Source organism: Ooceraea biroi, chromosome 8, assembly GCF_003672135.1.
Source record: "Ooceraea biroi isolate clonal line C1 chromosome 8, Obir_v5.4, whole genome shotgun sequence".
NCBI classification, from domain to species: Eukaryota; Metazoa; Arthropoda; class Insecta; order Hymenoptera; family Formicidae; genus Ooceraea; species Ooceraea biroi.
The window spans coordinates 5,721,585-5,740,242 of record NC_039513.1 but is presented as its reverse complement, the minus strand read 5'-3'; the positions used below and the strand labels follow the sequence as shown (position 1 = coordinate 5,740,242).

The 18,658-nt window shown below is 40.3% G+C and overlaps 1 protein-coding gene across 4 annotated transcripts in view; it reads left to right on the top strand.

Moving 5' to 3' along the window:
- Positions 1-18,658, top strand: part of LOC105279816 (cAMP-specific 3',5'-cyclic phosphodiesterase, isoforms N/G) — a 248,773-nt gene that overhangs the window by 92,133 nt on the left and 137,982 nt on the right. The window contains exon 1 of one of the 4 annotated variants that reach the window (XM_011339861.3): positions 12,628-16,789. The exons of the other annotated variants lie outside the window; for them this stretch is intronic. The gene's annotated coding sequence lies outside the window, so the exon portion shown is untranslated. Of the gene's footprint in view, positions 1-12,627; positions 16,790-18,658 lie in introns of those variants that run through there. 4 annotated transcript variants of the gene reach the window in all.

Sequence of the window (18,658 nt, the reverse complement as noted above, 5' to 3'; positions counted from 1 at the left end):
GTTCTGCAAACATACTGATATAAACCCACCCACCAAGGTAGCAATACATTCGAGTCCCCGCTTTAGTAGTTGCTTCTCCTAGATCTTTTTGCTACCTCCATACAGCACATTTCGCTGCATTTCAGTTTTGGAGATGGACTAGAATTTTATTTTCCATCAACTCCACCGGGAGGAAATTTCGCTGTTCTGTTATTTCGTTCGCGGATGCGGAGCATCCCGGAGCAGCGAGTTTCTAGATATCGCGAATATACAGCGAACTTGATTCCACGCTATCCGTCTACCTTTCCCGTGTACGTTGCCAGTTAATTCATCATACGTCATCACAATTAAGACATGACGATGAGGAACGATGCATTAGGGAAACGATGGATGGCAAGTGTTTCGCGAGATACATACCTGCGGAGGGTTGGTGCTGGGTCTAGGCCTAGGGCAGACGCATATACGCTCACGAATGCGCACGATTACGTGCACCGACATACACCATAGGCATACACCGTCGCACGAGACGAAACGAGAACTTGACCTATAAAAGCTCGTGGTTAAGCTTTCGCTATGGTAGTAATGTACTGGCCGCACGCGATCCGGCGCTTCGAAACGAGGCCGAATATGTCCGCAAGACTATCCGGCGCGTATCGCTCGGAAATTGCTCCCGTGTTATAAATACAAAGGATTTCACTGAGGGAGCGAATTAAATTAATCAAGGTTAATACCTCGACCATGCGGTCTCTTATCGATGACAGGTGACTTGCTTTATCTCTTAAAGGCTAGCTCCGCTGCGAGTCACGATATCAATCTCTTTAAAGGAAGATTCGTGTATCGAGAAACGTGCGAGCTCGCGCAATAAAGTTCGCGTGTGCGTGGCCGTACCTAAAATAAGATTTACAGTCACGCGTTATAGTTAGAAGTATTGCGTCTCCTCCGTCGACAGGATTTAATAATAATCTTGGCAAGTGTCGGCAATTTGAAAATTCATCCTGCCGTCAAATTCTGCGATCGAAATTGGTCTGTGTGACAGAGTGGCGTGAAAGATTACGTTTAGGCATTAATGTCTTGAATAATCATGAAAAAGTTATTTAATTTAACGAGATAAAAAAATGTTAAAACATTAAAGGAAAGATGTATCCATTGAAGTAGCAAACTGAAGCAATAATGGATTTACAGAAATAAAACTACTATGTATATCTGCGAAGTAATATTTTTTATTAGATTTATCAATTTCCTTTCTACACCTTTGTGTGTCTTTTTGAGCGTCAAGAATGTGTTTTATCCACATAAGAAGAATTTCGCAGTGTACGTGAGGGAATATAAGCATGCAACATTTAATGCGAAATTCGACGCACTTTCCTGCCTAGTCATCGTATTAAAGATCTCAAATGTCAAGGATCGCAAGGATATATGGCACGTCACACCCATATCCATCGATATCGCTTTCGCAATTGCCTTATCATTGTATTCCAAGGCAACAATCCGACAAACTTTCATTCTTCTTCAAGGGCGATCAATATTTTTTCCGTGCAGTTTTCTTGATTTCCCTTTAATCCTTTCGCATTGGTCAATTAGCGAATTGTAAGCTATAGCAATGCAGACCGCTAACGTTACGCATCTGAGCTATAGATTCATGTTATTTATTTATTCCATAATTGTAATTTAAACATGAACAGGATTAAATAATGAATTTTCGTGAGGTAAACTAAATAATAACAAGTTCACCGGTAATTGTTCTCCCGTATTTCTCCCTATCTCTGGTGTTACTTTATTTATCTTCAATACTTCTCCATAACTGCGTTAACAATACCGGGGAAACATGTTAACTTTATTTTTCAAACTCAATGAAATGATAATGCGCGCGGATCTGCGCGGAATTGCGGATCAAGTTACCTGTGTTAAACTGTTTTGAATACCACCGCGTCAACTGGGAAGCCGGAGGAAAGTTTAATTTTCAAGTCGGACGTGTTTCTGCAAGATCGATGGCAAAAATAGGGAGCGTGGTGCGAAGCACGTGGCAATGGCGCTTCGACGGACAGTGGTATCGACCGACCCCGAATTGTACTTTTGGCTCCACCCCCCGCGCGGTACCCCAACGCATAACCAACCCTACCACTCTATGCTGACTATGACACTGGCACCCTTGCTTGCATCCCTACCTGCTGCCTACCCTTTCGCCAAAATCCACGGTGTGTCCTTGGAAGTAAGCCACAGAATTGGCGGCGTGCCTAATGGTTCTTGATGCTGGACGTTGGTCGTGTCATTTTCTTGGCATTTTGAGGGAAGTAACAATAAATAAAGTAACGGTATTTGCGAAATCCTCTCGATTTACGTGTCACCTATTTTTCCTCATCCGCGGAAAATCGCTCGGCAGATATCAATACTCTTCGAAAGCCACAACCATTTTGGATCGAATGCGATATGGGTTCGCTGGTGTGAACGCGTCACATCACGTTATATTCCTTCCTTTGATGCCAGTCGACAACAGAAGCACTAAAAGGGTTAACGTCGTAATGTCTACATGTCGATACAAGCCTACCTTTGACGGTTGTGTGCAATTAACGCGTCTATTATGATATTAACGGTATTTGCGGAATAGATTGGCTCGCTGCTAATGGCGTAAAAGCTTCCGACGTTAGCAATGCGATATTACTTAACGTTAGATAAAGATTCTGATTTAATTATCCATTAGCAACAACGATTGTTTATTGGGTTCTATCTTGCTTATATAAATAAGTACCAAAGGCCAAAAATCTACATCTAATGACGACCCCAAAATTATGCACAATTTGGAAATTATAAAATATGAATAACGAATACCTAGTTTTCATGCAATGACTCTGTAATTATCCTATAATTACTTTACATCATTACTTTGCATACTTTTTGTCACGTTACGAGTTTAGAGCCATGAAAGGGAATTGTTAATCCAGTCTGCTTGAATGCTATCGGCTACCGTTTAATACTCGCGAAAAATAGTTGCCTTCCAGTGACAAACTTTTAGAAAAGACGGACATAACTTTGATCGTCATCGCGCGAAGTAAAGGGTGCAGCAAAGTGGATTACGTTAGGACCGTGCAGGCAAACTTGTGAAAACGCCTCGGTGGACCGTGCGCTCGGGGCATACGAGTATTTGATCAAGTTATCGCAAGGGAACTCGGTGCTCCGGATATTAAGCAATTATCTAGATTTCGATTGGCGATATCCTTTCTTTTTCGAGAGGAGTAATCAGTGGTACACTCGCGATCAAGGATTCATTATTCTAGATATTCCGGCGTTAACCGGCGTCTGTTTCGTTAAAGAAAGAGGCACTGCAAAGGATACGATGTACTATTAAATTTAGTGTTCATTCGCTTTATTATGTAAGGGTACATTATGTCATAAATTTTTCCCTTTCGCACGCCTCGTTAAAATGCACTTCTTATTCCTCGGTCTTGCTCCCATTTATTTCATGATATTCAAATGCGGCATTAAGCGCTAGTTAATCTTAACGGAGCTTACTACGTTCGGACGGAAGTCTACGTGAATTACTAATAGATACATATACGCGAACGGGATATCAACGCACTCAAGTATTTATAGAAGTTTTCTGCGAACTCGAGAGGATTTCGGAGCAGCCTTGCAATGTCCTGCGCAACCGTTCCGACTGCCGACGAACCGCACGTTACAGTATTCGCGCAATGTACAAATGGAGCCGCATTTATCTAGACTTAACGCTAGGTAAATTGTAATCCCCGGGATAGTTCTCGACGGCGCGTTTCGCGCGGTTGCGCCATACATTCTGCCGTTCTCCGCTCGCGCCGGGACGATGAACGCGCGGCGCCGATTAAGTCTCCTTCATTCACACGTACTTGCGATCGTGTAAGCAGCACTATGCCTTACTTATACGAGAGGAGATACGAGATATAGACGACGATAACTGCTGATTCGCGCAATTAAACGTCACTACGATCATTCCTCAGCGTTCATCATTCCGGGCTTCCCGTTATCGCGTTACTCGCGCGTTCCCGGGTGCAACGGCTGCGTCGCCTATTATATTTGCACAGCGTGCCACGCTATCTTGCTCACAGTTCCGGTATCGTCGCCGCGATGACCTCAACGCGCCTGCAAATGCACACGTTTCGTTTGCCGGTAGGCGTAATTTGCATAACGGGTCGCACAGCGGAGTGGCTTTTCGTGTAACACGTAGAGAACCGTAGACACCGGCGCGTGCGAGTACTCCGCTCCGCTCCGTGGAAATTCCGTTGCTCATTCACACCGTGTTGGAGCACACCGGGGACGGGGAGGACACGGCATTCCTCGGCATCATCACGTAAGAGGAGAGATCTCTAATGAGAAGCTGCCGTCTTAATACGGCCGCCGAAATGAAATGTATCTCGTCGCCTCCTTCAGGAGTAATCGACGACGATGACAGCCAGAGGAAAACTCCTCCCCTCCTCGGACGAGGTGGTAATATGTCTAATGAAATTAAACGCGAATTCCTTCGCGAGAAAATCTCGCGCGGGATATTATCGCCGTTCCTTTTGTCAATGGAAGTGTGCCTTGATTAATTCAGAATTGACAGATCTGGTAGCGCGAAGCAATCAGACTTTCTCACCGAAGCAAATCTGCGTGCGTTAGCCGGATGGAAAAATATTTACGATTCTTCTCCTCTCTGTATAGATTTCCTGCCAGCGGAAATAATGAGTACGCGGATTCTTGATGTAACATCCGGCAATCAAATAGACTGAATATTTGACAATCATGAAATTTATCTAGCATCGCGATTGCTGATAAAACATGACATCTGTTGGCTTATGCACGACACTGCGATTGGATTGCAAAATGCAAAATGATATTTGACTTTCTTTCCGGGTAAAATCGGAGCATCGTGTTTGCCGAAGTGCAGTTTGCTGTGGCTTCTGGAGAACGAAGTCGAGCGACTCGAGGCAGAATGTCTATTGTATTTATCTGTCCTATTAGCGACAACTCGGACGTTCCTAGAAGCGAAATGGCACAGTAAAATTGCGACAACTCTCTCGTCGCAAACAACGACCGGCCTATCCCCCTTTGCCCTCCGCGGGCATTTTCATTTGCATTTTAATGCTCGTGCGCTATCGCCGTTGCGACCAACGTCTTCTTTTTTTTCTTTGTCGTCATATCGCGCGGGCTGCTTACATCATCATTAACACCTAGCTAGTTCCGAATGTGAGACCGTGATAATGTTTATTTTCTTTCTCGCATTAATATGTATATCGCGCAAATGATATTTTATTTAAAATATAAACAGTTAATCAAATCACTTCTACTTAAGTGATTAAAACCGTCATTTATATATGAGAAATTCACGCGTCACTCATATATGGCAGTCTAAGTGTTAATTCGCACCTTAGCATCGCGCCATACGTCATCTACAAATTTGTAATGAAACGTGCAAAGAAATATTGTCCTGCAAAGATAACGTTTTGCACATATTTTGCAGGTGTCTCGGTTTAAAAAAAACGCAAGTTACGATAAAATTCGCCGCAATGTAAATGTTTAACTGCCTCGTAAGCTTCCTGTTAGAATTACAAATCATAGGGGAACACAATCTCAGCCCACGATAGCGTTGGAGGAATAGTTCCAGCATTACTGTAACTTAACATAAATATTTGATAAAACTTGTTACTGCGTGTGTGCAAAGTTTGCTGCAGACGATAATATTTGTTATTTGTGGATTCGCGTTCGCGCTGAGCGTTCACGGATGGCAGCATCGCGTAGCTGCACCTTTACCAGTTACCGATATAGCAGGACGACTGCGGTGAAGGTATAATTGTTGTTAATAATAATAATAATACATGGCTCTCTTTTTCTCTCTCTCTCACGTACTTACGCTTCATATCAAAGTTAAATATTTATTTAATTAAACATTTAATTAAAAATTAATATGTAATTTCAATCGCTTCGGGGTCGTTTTTAAAATTGTTCTCCTAAATAAATATCTGTTATTTTTTTATCATGCCAGTCAATTTAAAGAGCAGTAAATAATTTTCTCGGTTGATGTTTAATGAAGCTGGAAAAGATTGGCTCACCCTTTCACATCCACGTTATCCTTTTTACTCAGTTGCTTCCGCCGTGGTTGCTTCTCTTTGCGCGAGTATGTCGGAGCAAGATGTCGCGGTTAAAGGGTTAATGTATCGATTAATTATTTTTGCTTTTATTTTTATAAACTTCACCGCCTTTTACATCCGTGTATCGCATCTAGTCTCCGCATAACATGTTTTTGAGCAATTAATCGCAGATTTTGTAAATAATAATAGAAGACGTATTATGATTATTAAAAAATTCTGCAACACAGAATATTATCGTGAATTAAGAAGAATTAGTAATTTAAAAATACTCTTTGTGTTATCGAATAATTCTGTAGAATATCCATTTATAATTTCCTTGACGAAAAGCAACATTACTCTGTTATGTTTCGATATTATTATATTTGTAGATGCTAATATTTTGCGTACGTATCAGTTCGAAATGGAGCCATTATTTTACGCAAATATGCATTAATCGTATTATGATTTAAAATAACGTTACATACATATACACATACATATACGTAAAATAATAATGTTTAATATATGCAAGCTCGTTTGGAAATTTCGATCTTAAATATCAAAACTTTTAATTGTTGAGCTGATAATAAAATAATATGAAAAATAATATCGTTAATTCAGAATTAAGAATAAACTGATTATTTTTGAATAGAAAGCACATAATTACTAAGTGATTGCTAAAATTATATTTTATCCAACACCTTTTCGTGCTTTTTTTTTTAGCAGAATTTATATATGAAGGATGCGTTTGGCGTTAATAAACAATATTATTCTAATAAACTGTGCCAACATTTCTGCGATAAAATCGTAAATAAAATTCGCGGCAGTGATGGCAAACATTTTCGGCGTACGATTGCGACGCAAGAGATGCGACTGCGGTGTTGCAAAAATTGTCTTGCAAAAGCTTATACACAGATTTGCGACAAATCTGGATTTTTTATTTCATTGATCTGCATTCAAGCAAATACAATTTTAGAAAACTCCATTTTCTGTTTTTATTTATTTATTTCAACGATATATCGATATTGCTTAATAAAGCAATCTTTGTATTATGATTAAGTTCTTCTTAAGTGTTTTGCAAGCCGCGCCGAAATTAGCATCGCATTCTCGCGACTACCAAATTCGTGCACAAGTACGAGAAAAATGAAACGGCTGACAACACAGCGTCGCATCGCGACGCTATTCCACGTCAAAGTTGGCCACCGCGATATTTGGATTCCCAAAATACGAGCATTATAATTGGCCAGCCACGACACCCACGATTTATATCGAAGTAGCGTCGCGCACCGCTGAAAATTCTCGATTATAATAAATAACCGGCGACCTTGCGTCGCATTTGACTTACCCTCCTTCGGGCCGATCTAAAATAAGATGTAATTATCTGGTGTCCCTTGGACTCTCTCTTCGTACTTTGCTGCGGAATCTCTTAATTGGAGGATATCCTATTCACGCATAAAGCAGGAGTTCAGTATTAAGTCGTGACGATTCTCCGACTGCGCCACGACGTTTACTAATGTCCTCCTATTTAGTTGGCATTTGTCACAGCTTTGACACACAGATATTTGCACAACACGAGGAATGTCGTAACGCACGACGCGTGCCTTGTAGTGGACTGAAATTTTATCTCGCAGCGTGATTTAAAAAATATCTATAATTTGGCGACTCATGCGGTACACGGTGATTCAATATTTCTGGAAACTTGCCAGTTTATCCTCGAATATAAAATAGAGTATACGTATTTATACATTATTAATATATTTTTATCATATATGCGCGAACGCAAAAAGGATTGTCAAAGGTAGGAAATGAGTCGCTCTGCTGTGCGTGATTATAATTCGAGAATCAACCATTCTTGAAAACACGCGATATTTCCTACTGAAAACTTGCATGTATACTTCACTTGTAATTGATGTACGATCTTGCGTGCGTTTGATTATAAAGTACGTGATTAAAGCTACTGCGATTTAAATGATGTTTCTTGTAGTTTTGCCAGAAGAAGCCTGATGTCTTCATTAATCAGTCGGTATGGTCTGCAGTTAATATCACGGTAACAGATAAAACACGGTTACGAGATAACAGTACAAATATGAATCTTATGCAATATTCTTATATAAATTGTAAGAATGTAAATACATCTGTTAATATAATTAATTTTTAAATCCGTTGAAAAACTGTGTCAACAACGAAGGATTACTATTGCCAGTGGCAAAACGATGTGCAAGAAAAGAAGAGTGCGAAGGTAGTAAAACTGAATTACCGTGGAAAAACTACGCACATTTACAACGCGCTCATAATCGCAACTGTAAAAAAGATATTTGCGATTTATTTATGCGCGTGTCGTGTCTCGAAAATCGAACAAACTACATATACGTGAGAAAAGCGACGACGTTCAAAATAATCCGAGTCGCTCTATAAATACAATACGACATTCAGTCGTGTGCGGCGCGTCGCGATGTCCAGATGGTTACTTCGTCTATTCGTTCGGTATAATCGCCGATTTAATCGCCGGTTCTGTTAAATTAATTGGCGATTAGTGGGCTCGCGTTTAAGACTGCGTTAAGTTTGGTACGAACTTCATCTTCTTGCTGCGTAAAATTCGATCATTATGTAAGAATATTATTCGTGCGTGAGAGTATTTTATTACTCGAAAACAGAGTAATAAGTTGTGTGCAGCGTGCGTGCATTTCGAAAAAGTGCGTATTCGTGAATGTGCACGTATATTCCTGAGACGCTTCGCATATACATACACAACACACATACTCACCGCGTTTCATGACTGGCATGGTGCGAGTCGCGAGTAATGATCAACGACTGCGATTTATTCTTGCGCAAGGAAACATTTATTGGCGTCTTTGCCAATTAATAGTATTACGTTATGAAAATCGAGACTGTGCACGCGTGTAATTACATAACGCGTAAATAAATAAATCAGTCGTATTGCTTCGAAATACGCGTCTGATCGGCGGGAAATGTAAACGATTTCGATAAAAATCGTCTCTCTCTTTCTTTCTCTCATTGTCAAATATAATAATTTTCGAAATGTCAATCTCGCGCGCGTGCGGTACCATGTGATTACAAAGTGCGTATTACTCGAATTGCAGATTCGCGCAGACACGATGAGCATATTTCCAGATTTGCGTGTATTAGCGCCTCGAAAATTTTCTCGCTTGCGGAATCGGCAGTGAATCTGGAATTAATGGTGCTACGATTTTAGATGGGGCAAGGCGTGTCGCGTATCGTTTTAATATGACTCCGAGTGTCTTTACGTCGCGAAACGACGGTCACGCGGCCGTGGTGATCGTTCTCGGGGTGCGTGCGTTTTAAGGGTGGTCGTGAAAAATCCGCAAAATTACGCGACACATGATGGAGCGACTTAGCGTGGCGGAAACGTTGCGGCGCAAAGATAGGAGACGCCGCAGGGGATGGACGGTGGTCGGACACGAATTGCGGTGAGTATGATAAATCGCGCGAAAATTTGGCCATCTCTTGTCGCCAAGGAACATGATATTCCTCGGCGGATAAAATTAATGGCCAGATAAGATCGCAACGATGAGCTGCGCGCAGAAAGGAAGACAGAAAGGAAGTGTCTTTGGCCGAAGCCAAGACACGTTCTGGAGATCGATAAAAATAAAGTTGTATCGTGCGCTCACATGCCGAGGCGGTTTGACAAAGCGACTTGGAATTTTTCAACGTACCGACGATTCTTGCAAGCACGGAATAGATCACGAATTCGTGTTTGATAATCTAGATATATTGAACTGTCTTAATCAATCTGCAATTATTATTTCTTTTAATAAATGAAGACTGAATGTTAAAACATTACATTAAAACGCAATTAAATTTTCGTGGAACGAAACTTGGTTTCGAAATCAAGGAATCAAAGTTAAAGAACCATTACATATAGTTGTGATTCTTTAATTATTATAAATTCTAGAATTCTTTTTGTGAAGCTTGTGAATTGAAAGTTTTTTTATTTTTAGAGATTTGAGATTTTTATACTATTGATTATTGCAATTGGGAAGATTTGATTTCCGGGTGAAAGCCGTGGTTTTTGTCACTTTATCGCATTTTGGAGACCAATCAAATTCGAAAGCCCGAAAGCAAATAATTAAATTATTGTAGATTTTTTCTTGCATATTACAATTTGTGCATAATTGCGTACGTAATTGAGTTTCCGTTGTAATTGCAATCAGACAACTGTGAATTAGCTTATCAAATGATGAGATGATTTACCGGGAAAATGCGGGGTCTCTTTTTGGGAATGTCGGTAACCATACTCTAAGGGTATTCCGAACATCTGCTGGTAAAACGGCCATGGTCTCGCTGGCTTTTGCTATATTGCCTGGATTTCACGTAGCTGGCTCTTGCGTGCTATGTCGAGCGAGTGGATCGATGCTACGTGTTACCGTCTCATTTTCCAGTTTCGTTTGTGAAAGTCGATAAACTAGATTCCATTTTGTTGATATGCATATTATATTTGTAAGCAATATACATAGACATATATGTCTATGGCAATATACCAATATAATAATATGTATAACAATGTTAAGAAAATCAGTGTCATTTTAATTAAAAAATATTGGAATGTATTTTACCAAAACAATAGTTTTTCTATTGCTGGTTTGCTCAATGTAATATCTTCAGATTTTTAAATGCAATATATACATGTTGCTATATATATATATATATAATGTTTAAAATATAATATATATATTAAAAAATAATATTATTTATATAATATTATATATAGAGAGCAATTTTTAAATAAGTTATTGATCTGTTAAAAATGAAATTCTTTATAATATTGGTGTGTGTAAGTGTGTATATCTATATATATATATAAGCCAAATACCACTCACTCACTCACTGACTCATCAACGTGCAGCCCGAACCACTGCACTTATCGACTTGAAATTTTAAGGGTATATTCCTACTATCACGTAGGTGCTCACTAAGGGAGGGTTTTCCACCCCTAACGGGTGAGAAGGGATAAAATGTGTTTTTATTTAATTCTACACATAATATCGCGGGCGAAGCCCGCGGATGGGGGATGCTAGTGTGTATATATATATAATACGAAACATGAGATGAAGGCATTATCCTTTTGAGTACTGGAATGTGATCTCTATATTTGATCTATTCCGTTCGCACGGTTCTAAGCATCCGCAAACGTGCGTAAATCGAAGTTTATACTATGTCATGATGCGTGATCACGTAACAATTCCCTTTCGTGTACAAAGGATTTCAGAAATTCATAATTTTTTATTTGGTTTCGTAAATTCCCTGTGGTTTTCCGAGTGAAAACTCCGTAATTGCGATCAGCACATATAATCCAAACCAAATATAGGATGATTCGTGGGGGAATAGCTCGAAATAACCGTTACCAGGGTAGCTCGTGAGATTTCATGGCGAGCCACCCTAACGGCATAATTGAAATGCAAATTCTATCATTATTAAACAGTCATTATCTTGCATATGTAAATAATAGTTATGTTATTATTCATATGTCTTAACACATTTATTGCAAGTCGATCACCGGTGACTATCAAGACGATGAATGTGTTAATGAAATTATATGGGCAAATAAAACTTAATAGACGCGGCTGCTGGTGTATGTATCAGGTCAACTTTGACAATTCGCTGAGGAGCGTCCAAGATTAAAACATGCAAACGTTACAATATTAGAATAAATAATAAAAATTATACGCATTGACAGACATTTGTAATTTAATTATTAAAATGAAAGGAATTGACGTTTCTGCAACGTTCGTTCAACGATGATTCACAGAGGTTTATATTCGATGAAAGACGATAAATATCGTTATTTGCATTTGTCAAAGGTTTTTGTAAATAATGTGTTTAAATATTCAAAATGGAGGAATAAACTTTATCGCCTAATGATTATACATTGCATAGATTCCGCCATGTAACGCATGTGAATTTTATAGGTCCCAACGCGGGGAATTTAGATTTTGCAGCACGGTACTTCGTTTCGAGAGTTTATCGTTCGCAACGCACACATAAATTTCACACACGGAAACGACGCACCGTAAAATATGAATGTCACGTTCGATGTCATAGTAAGTGAACGATACGTGTGTATGTGCATGTGTGTTAAAGTTTTCTGACGCGAATGAAAAATCGCAAATATTTGCTATTTTTAATTCTTTTATTGCGTTATCCGTTGTACTTCTAAGGGTCAATATCCATATCGGATTTATCTCGATACGAAGCGGAGGTAGTACTCTATTTCCCATTCCATTCCTGTTCCATGTCTGATCGAATCATTATTTATAAATGACGTAATGGCAGACATTGTTGTGGTTTCTAATTGATGCTTCAACCCACATCCATGATACAGAATACAAGAATTTTAGTATTTAATATATGTAGTATTTAGTATTAAATATATATATAGTGGCTCTCATGAAAATAACAGCTCACTTATTCATTACTATTTTAATATTTGCATAAGTCACTGCGTATATGTACATGTATTTATCAGAGACAATACATTGATTAAAAAATATTACAGCGTTAAATATTACATAATTATATAATAATTTACTAATTTTCACTTTATAAAAACAATACATATATTAAACACTCATATTAAGATATGTATTAAAATATCTTCCATATCAAGCAACATTCTTATAAGTCTGAAGAAAAAAAACGCGTATTATTACATGACCGTTATCTTTTTTTTACTATCAAGCTGATGATATCAATTGTTTCATTTTCGAGATATTATTAGGCTTCGATCATTTTTATGCATCTCTGTTATAGTCGCTAATACGCGCAGTACTTCGTACAATATTATGTAGTGTATAGATATGTAGAGCTACATTTGTAAACCTGCGAAACTCGCATAAAGTTTCAAAATTATCCCATCTCGATCATTAACGATCGACGTCATCGCGAAATCTCGCGCCAATGCTGACGTACGTCAATGGCGTTACTCGAATAGTCCTGTTTTGTCTCAGAAAGAGAGAGAGAGAGTTGAGTTGCCAAAACTTTATGACCAATTGCTAAGCTGAGTAACTTTCGGCGTTTGCCAATCTACGTTTTCTACGGATTAATACCAATTCAAAAGATCATGCCATTTAGCTTCATTCAAGTATTTCGTGCTAAGTGTAAAAGTATAGAAAAAAATTTCGTTTCTTGAAAAGTGCTGTGAAAGAATTGGCTGCAGAAAATGTAACTTCACGCTCGACAAATAAATATGTAGACAAACATTTGAAAAATCTATTCAACAGAATTTCAACTGAAAAGTATAATAATGTCTATGAAATCGTACTCTTAGCAGAAAAAGGCATGACTGTTTGAGACTCAAGAAATGCAGAAATTCCTTTTCTTCGAAATGATATCAATGTATAAAATAATCAAAATGTTATTGACTCGTTCTCGATTACCGATTGCAATTAATAAATACACAAGGCTGCCGTTGCAACCGAGATAGAAACTGCACCTCTTTGCGATTTAGTAAAGATGTAGTTTAATATTATTACAGATATTAAAGAAATATTGGGAAATGTGCTCTTTTCCAATAATACTTATCTCATTCTTGAAATAATCTGATCGCAGCTTTATGTAAGTCGATGCATACTATGAAAGAGAGTTTCTTGTTCAATATATACCGTATCTTCTACATCGCTCTACAGCACGTTCTGCTTACATTCAAAGCCAACTTTGCACTTGCTAACCACAATCGAGATCGTTAAATAGACAATGATTCATCGTCGCTTGTGCTTAAGTTTCCTCAATCTCATAAAAGCGATTCCTTTCAGATTACGATCATTCACCTCAAGGAAAATATACAAACGCGATTATCGTCGAATGAGACATTCGATTTTCGAATGTATCAGCTATACTTTACAATTATTGCTTCTCAATTTTCTTGACGAATGAATTATCTCATCACGCGTAATCTCAATTAAACATAGCTCGAATTTCTCTCAGTGCGAATATTTTTTCGACAATAGTTCGGATTGAGTTTCCCATTTATCAACGCGAATGGATTTTATTTCGTAAAGCCAATTCGCGCAAATGGGGCGGACGAAATTGATACGTGCAGCAGTTCATATTTGGGAAATTCCGTGTGTGTCCTCTATAGAATTCTTGGCGAATTATTAATCATTCGTTACAGTGCTGTTAATAATTTCTAATCGGCAATAGTACCTCCATTCTCGAAATTGGACCGTCTAAATTGGTTCATTTATTAGTCTTGTATCTCAAGCTGGTAGATGTTAAAGCTCTTAACGAAATGATAAACTGTCGACGTTTCGTGTTTGGCGTCAACAATGGCGCCGCAAATTATGCACTTAAGCGCACAACGCACGTTCAGGCGGGAATTGTTTCATTTAGAGATAAACATTCTTGACAAGTTTTGTCGAGCACTACTGAGAGACACGGAGAATAAATAAATTAAGGAACGCACGCGTTGTAAATCATTTCGCAGTAGTTTTGCACGTCGTGCTTTAATATGGACAGCTATTGCAATCCATTGCGTTCACGGGTTAAGCCTGTTTAATTCACGTGGTCAACACAGTAAACCAGACGTTCTTGCTGTCCTCCTTATCCTGACTTTATCGCACGATGATGAACTCTGTTCACGAGATTCATTTTTGGCCTGAAGTCCGGTAGATTAGAGTGTACTCGACGAGATACGACTTTACGTTCGCGCCAGAGTACGTCAGATAAACGAACTCGTCCCATCTCGATGAAGAAGCCTTAAAGCGCCTCAGTGTTGTAAGAGGGAAGTCTCCCTCGAGAACTACATCTTCTGCTCTAACTCGTTTCTGCGCTCGACGAAGAGCTTCTCTTCCCATATCTCAGCGAGTAATGCACCGCGTTGAGTCCTGCTCCGAGATCCATCTGCCACCCATCTGAATAAATCAGTTTAACTCAGCATTCTCAATTTCAGCTTACCGAGACTTACAACACAGACTATGATCCATCCAGCAACGCGCTTCCCGAGTTTCTCTATCGAGTAACGTCATATTACGTTTTGATATACAGCCAAATCGCTTAATGTTCAGCCAGGCTATTATATAACCAAGCAACCTTCTCCCTCATTTTAGTGACGCTAATCGTGGTGCTTGACCGAGGAGATATATCTATCTTTAATATTATCTCAGTTTTATTGTAATAAATTTTGCTATTTATTAATCCAAGAATAAGCAGAAGAATAATCATGGGAGGAAAGCAAAAACCTTTATCGTAGATCAAGCAAGAATGCTTTCAAAGAAATTTCTCAGTGTGCATTTCATTATCTTTCAAAGCATGCTATAAAAGTCAAGCTTAATTAACTTGCAATGTGCGTATGTAGAAAAAAACTGCACTTATCTATAATGTTTATAATTTAACGTTGGCGTACCGAGATAGTCACAATTTATAACATTACATAAAAATACAAAGCTAACGAAGGAACAAAAGAAACTCTGATCGCTACTTTGAGCAGCATATCCCCTAAGTTTTTCTCCAATACCATTTACGTTTTTATCTGATATCACGACAACCTAATGTTCGTTAGTGCCCCCATTAGCTTCTCTCCCTCTTTCTCTTTCTCTATTACGCATGATCGACGACGGGGTATCCCCGGTGCCTCGGTGGGCAGGCGAAAGCGCAGAGAGCAAGGCACCCGGGAGTATCGAAACGCGATACTGGACGGCTGAAACTGCCGCAGGAAGTGACAGCCGGAGGAGAACGACGATACGACGAGACGGTGATCGTTCGCAGCTTGCACACGCTCGCAGCGAGCATGCCCGCGGCAGCGGGTGAGCACGATGACGCTCCTCGCTCGTTCCTCGCCGGCTGGGTTCGCAAGAGGGCGGCCCGCCGATGCTCTCTCAGTCCGACAGCACACGCGACCTCGGGCGGTTCATGCGACTCCTCGTGGCCCGTGCTTGTCGTCTCCGCGCCTTGAACCACCCTCGCGTCTTACTCGCGTCCACCCGCGCTCGCGTTCCTCTTGCTCCCGGTCGTCCAAAGTCGTAGGACGAGCAAACCGCATCCGTGACCAGTGCAACTGACGGCGTCGCCGGCGAAAACCCCGTCGGGACCAGTCGCGACCGACCGACAAGTCGTTAACTCGTTCCTGGATTAGTAATTCCGTCTGCGGCTCTCTCCCCCCAGTGACACGAGGAGGAGGAAGAAAGATCCAGTTATCTAGGTTCGAATTAGCCCCGGTCGGAGTTACCTAGCTGGGGTTCGCTGCAACCGGTTTCCGGCAGTGTGCTCAGTGTTTCCAGTGAGTTTCCGCCGCGTGCATGGAGTGTTAGTGCAAAGGGCCTCGTGGGAAGAGAGAACATCCACGGTGAGAGTTCACTTCGGTGACAGAGGACTCTTGATTCGGATCATGATTACTCGTGTCGTTCGCGCGGATCCGCTTGAAGCCGCGCTGCGTGATTTCCGGTTACGGTACGGGTAATTGCGAAGTTCGCGCGCGAAATTTCTCGGTCCTTTTATCCCACGGTGAGACAATTCCCGCGATTCTGTGGGCTTTTGTAATTAGCGGTGCATGTGCGAACGTGTGCGGGGGCGAGATTTCATTAGGTATAATGGCACCTAATGAAGTTCCTCTTTTTTACTCCGAAGTTCCGGAGGTCGACGTTTCGGTCATTATCAAAGCCAGTTCCGTGTAGAAATTTCTGAAATGGGATCAGGATATAACGCTGCTCGCCCACGAAAGAGAAGATTGTGGAAACGATCCTCGAGATCGCTCATCGAACGACGTAATGCTACAAAATACGTATACTACAAAATATAATTTAGCTATTTTTAAAGCAGTGACATTGATTTGTTACGAAACGTATCCAATCGCAGCAACTCAACTACAGTGTAACCGTGCGAACGATGCGAGTAAGCTCGTGCGAGAGGACGTATTATAAAAATATTTATTTTCTATAATATAATCTGAGTCTTTTTTTCGAGTCGCTGTCTCATGCTTACATTAACCTTTAGCGGTCCACGGATGCCTCTAAGGCAGCGTTCAGTGTCACAGCCAGTTATGCCAAAGATTAAAATAACATTTTAAACTAAATTCCAAACTTCTTGAGACTTTAGATCACTTTATATGAAGTAAAAACATCTATGTATTTTGTTAAAAAAAAAACAAGTAAGAGATAACACAGGATAAGAAACAAGATTGATTTAATAAACATTATTATACAATTTCTTCTCCACTTTGGAGTACTTGGAGCCACCGAAAACAATTCCTTATTTCAAATCTCAAGATCCACTAAAGTACAATCATGAAATAATCCTCTAGTTCTCTTTTTCTCGTTTATTTTAAAATTCTTTACCAGATGTCGAATTTATATTTTTAAATTCTATCACGAACAGAAGATAGAGGGGGAGAGGCTTACACAGTAGTTATTGTACGAGTTTCGAAGCAATAAAGTTTCTTTAACGAGTAAAGTGTTCTCGAGGCGGAGAGTTTAAGAGTTTCGGTTTATCTTGGTACGACGCCGTAAGTTGACGACGCGACGTGCGATTTCGCCGGCGACGTAAAGCCTAAAATCTATTGTTTCTGAGGAAATCTCGGTGTTACGCAACAGCGCAAACTACTTGGCTCATTTAGACGAATTAAATTTGCACAGATGCGAATTCGTGTTCGCAACAACGTGTAAATCATCAGGAAACTCGCGGTGCGATAATGTTCCTCCCGGTGCTCTGCGAGTTCCTGAAATACAAATGCGTCTCGGTGCATCTCGGGACAAACGACGTCTTGTTTCCTCTCCGATGTCACTTTCCCGAGGGAGAGACCACTGGAGATCGTAAACGTGAATCGTAAATGCAATGAAAAAGCGCGACAAAACTGACGTCATTGTGCGCGCGGACGTGATAATCCTTTCAGGCGCAACGCTATAATAGCGCGACGGGACAAAAGACGGTAATTGCGGAACTGGATTTCTACTGCCCTTGCTAGGCGAAGTTCCGCATGAATTGATTTAGCTTCGATACATCGGTGTCATCGTGACACAGCACCCTACGCGAGTCCGTCGATCCTTCGCGTGCAGAGTCTAAAAAAAGGACGTAGCTCGCTGTAGTCGCGTGACATTTGCACGCGATACGCGATCTGTAATTATTCAGAGAGGATCGTTTATCTAACAGATAAATCGTCGCGTTACAGCCCCGCGACGTATTGCGTTCGATCCTTCTCCGGGGCTGTTTGCCGTTCACCTACGTCAGAAACGTGGATAACGTTGGCAGCAGGCGACATAGTCGAGCTTTTTGTTTGCCTTTATCTCGTTACGGAGTTGACACCAAGTGGGGGTCCCGTGAAAAGAATAAAGAGAACGTAATACAGCCCGTAGCAGTAAAGCGCACGGTAATGAGAGTACGACTTGTTTTCGAAAGATCTTTTATTCCAGAGGCGAGCGAAACGAAGGGGAAGACACTACCATATGTACCAACTGTGTAAATAAAACGTTGACAGACCGTTGTAAGAAAATTGACTTTTTTTATACTGGCGTTCATTACGCGAGCCTCATACAATCCGACATTCTAGATTTCATCGTAAAAGAAATTCTTTGTGTTAAGAAAGTGTCGGAAAGAACCTTGAACTCGACGAGGAAGAGCTTGACATTCTGTGGAGAAAG